This window comes from Sinocyclocheilus anshuiensis, unplaced genomic scaffold (genome assembly GCF_001515605.1).
Source record: "Sinocyclocheilus anshuiensis isolate Anshui unplaced genomic scaffold, SAMN03320099.WGS_v1.1 scaffold3816, whole genome shotgun sequence".
Lineage (NCBI taxonomy): Eukaryota > Metazoa > Chordata > Actinopteri > Cypriniformes > Cyprinidae > Sinocyclocheilus > Sinocyclocheilus anshuiensis.
The window spans coordinates 45,856-49,555 of NW_015541089.1; the positions used below are offsets into that span (position 1 = coordinate 45,856).

Sequence of the window (3,700 nt, forward strand, 5' to 3'; positions counted from 1 at the left end):
TAAACTATTTCCACACAGTTTACATGTGAAAGGCTTCTCTCCAGTGTGGACCCTCATGTGGGCTTTAAGGTTTCGTTGTTGATTGAAACTCTTTCCACACTGCTTGCAGGTGAAATTACTTCTAGTTTCAGTCTTTTGAGCTCTTTTATGTGAGCAAATCTTCTCAGTCTGTGAGCAACTAAATGGTTTTTGTCCAGTTATGGAATCATGATATTTCTTACACTGATCTTTATCTTGCATTTCATTCAGTTCTTCACGCTCCTCTTTCAGCGCCATCAGGTCTAGGATGAAAAGAGACAAATACAAGTTAACCCTTGTTTAAATGCAACAATGTAGAACAGAAAGCATCAATGGCCCAAATCTGCTATTCATGTCTAAAACAGGACTGTCAAACTCAGCTTGTGGTGGGTCACAGTCCTGCAGAATTTAGATCCAACCTGCTCCAAACTTTAGTCGAAGTAATGAAGACCTTGATTCAGGTGTGTTCAATTAGAGTTGGAGCTACCCTCTGTGGCCCTCCAGGAACGGAGTTTAACATCCCCAGGGCCCGTATTCTTAAAGCTTCTAAGAATCTTCTCAGAAAGCTCCTAATTTAGCTTTAAAATTTCTACGCAAGAGTCTTAGCTTAAGAGCGATTCAGGACCAATCTGAGAGCAACTCTGAGCGAGGAAAGACTATCATTGGTTGGTTGTCAAAGAAGGGGAAAAAAAGTGCTTTAGGGTTTATTATATACCTTCACTTTGAAATTACAGGCTTACTTTTTCCTGTTTTACAGTACTCTCTCACACACACACATTAAATATATGTACATATATATAAATTCTTACTTTTTTTATTTACCATGCTGTTAATGTTGTACTTAAGGTATATTATAGGAAACGAACAGCGACACAATAAGGTTCTGAAAGTGCTGTAATCGTTTGTGTGATCACTTTGCTTGTAGAAAGTTATGACAGACTCAAATCATCACTGCTGCAAAGTTGGATTTTTCCAGTTGCCAAATATGTTAATGTACAGCCACGTTCACACAGCATCGGAATATGGTTGTCAGTCCTGTATTTGAGTCCTTAACATGGTTATGTTCACACAATACAGTTTTTAGGGGGTGACAACCGCTTTCTATAACTGAACTCACACCTGTCTATTTTCAGGACTCAAACCGCACTCTCGGAAAACACGCGCTGTATGAACTGAACAACTAGTTGTAGTACAGCGCGAGAGAGCCGCTCGTGTGGTTTCACTCTGGGTAAGTTACAGCGACGGAGAAATTAGCTGTGCGTCATCTGAAGGTTTTAGGTCTAATCACTGTTCTCCACTAGAGCAGTTTCCATCAGTTTTGTGTTCTGTGCATGATTCAAATGCAGTGGCATGCGCAAGAATCAGAAAAGGATGTGTGCATATACAGGCTTGACACACCTGTAAGGAAATGCGGTTGTCCATCCTTAAAACTGACAGTGTGAACATGGCCGTAGTTAAAGCCTTCTACACATTGCACGATTTTAGCAATCCAATAAGATCACTGCAAATCACAGTGTGCAACATGATTCTGATAAACTTGGGTAAGACATGTATGTAGACTGTGCGATGATGACACCTATTGACTCGCAGGCTACGATGCACATTTAGTGAGCACTTCTCCTTTGCCAAGATAATCCATCCACCTCAGCAAAAACAAAATTAGCCCGATTAGCTTAGCTGCGCATTTTCTTGGGCCTCAAACGTCCTCAGAATTGTTTGGTAACCTGTTCTTCTAAACATTTCATAGACAAATATTGCATTTTGAGATACTTCATTTCATACTTTACCTTTCATGAATAAAATTTGTCCTGTTGTGAACCGTCCTTTTCGCAGAATCCAGTAGCCTTGAGTCGACGAGAAATGTCGTATTTTTGGATCAAAGTGTTTAATGTCGTTAACATTAACCGAGTCTTTAACACCGTCGTATACATAATACACATATGCAAACATTTTGTAAATTACACACAGTTTTCATAGATGTTACCCTGGGCTTTCTCTGTATGTGACGGAATAATCCGATTTGAAACGCCGCTAAACACCATTACAAAATTGCGTGCGAGTGACGCTTTGTTACAGGTCTCGAGCTGCTGTTCCCCCAGCAAGAGATGGTGCAGCCGGCTCACATTCATTTCCAATTCAGCTAATTAATGTAAGTGATAAAACTCTATAAAATCACTATTATATTTTATCGAAATTTCCTTAATATTTGTAAAAAATCTTTATATTTTTTCTTTTTTTGGCCGGTCGACAGATATGACGCAGTCAAGCTGACAGCTTAGTTGAATATGCTACACACGTACGCAGCCCTTCAAAAGGCTGAGCAATGGTAAGAAAATTAAGAAAACTGTTTTGACACCATTACCAAAACTTTGGCATGATATACACTTTCAAAATACATTTGAACTTAACATAAATAGGACAATTCTGATTAATTGTCCATAAAAAAAATTAATTGTCCATAAAAAGTACATAAAAATGAAACACACGTTTCTGTTTTTTTATGGGGACTCTCCATAGGCGTAATGGATTTTATACTGTACAAACTACTTTCTATCCCCTTACCTTAAACCTACCCCTCACACACAACTTTCTATTTTTGATTAAAAAAAAATAAAACTAATTGTTTGTAATTAATTAGAAATTAATTAATACTTTAGCAGGACTTAATCATTCCTAATACACACATACACACAGACTGTCTGACTGAGTGCATGAGAACAATCTTATCTGAAACACCCAGTTTCCAGTTCACAGTCCTCTGAGCACACAAAGATCTTGGTGATGGGCAGAGCACAGGTAAGTTACAGTCCTTTAGCAGAGCCGAAGAGAAAGACATTGAAGGAGTAACTTTAAGACCAGAGTGGTGAGTGTGCTCTTATAGTGCGTGATAATGAGGTGCTCAGTACTCAGGTGATTGAGGGCGGGGTTGCGTGATTGATTCTGTGGTTGTAGATGGTGTCTCCGTGACACAGACAGACAGTCCTAATGAGTTAGAGGTTTTATGCATCACAAGAATATGTTAAAGCGTCTATGCTCAGAACGTGTATTTTTAAGCAATAGGCTACCATGCATGCATATGATGCAAAGCTCATTTCCCAGTGAGAAGTAGTTGGATTGATTCTGTGGTTGTAGATGGTGTCTCCGTGACACAGACATTCGCAACCTAATTTTGAAAAAATAAATTCTAAGGCTATAAGCAGATACTAGAGAGGTCAACAAAGGCTAGGATTCTTTCCGATTCTAAAAAGACATAGTGGTGAGTGAAAAAAATATGCTAGTTTAATATATGCATATATAACATTAGTTTATTTTTTGTTTATTATTATTAATCCTTGTGCAGTGTTCAGGGTCACAACCTAAAATTAAATTGTTAATTAAGAAGAAAAAAAGTTCCCCTCATTTAAATGCCATGAGACACAAATAAAACACACACACACACACACACACACACACAATAAATAAATATATAAGGCCGTATGTTAGTGTGCTCATGCTCACACACAGATGTATCTGGTATAATTGCAAAAACTGATACTTAAAGAAGAAAAAGAAGAATGTATATATATATATATATATATATAGTATTTTTATTGTCACAATATTGCTTTTATAATCTCTAAACCAGGGCTGTCCAAACTCGGTCCTGGAGGGCCGGTGTCCTGTAGAGTTTAGCTACAAATTG

At 37.9% G+C, this 3,700-nt stretch overlaps 1 long non-coding RNA gene across 1 annotated transcript in view; it reads right to left on the reverse strand.

Annotated features, from left to right (window-relative positions):
* Nucleotides 1-3,700, reverse strand: part of LOC107690723 (uncharacterized) — a 16,284-nt gene that overhangs the window by 12,062 nt on the left and 522 nt on the right. The gene's annotated exons all lie outside the window — the stretch shown is intronic.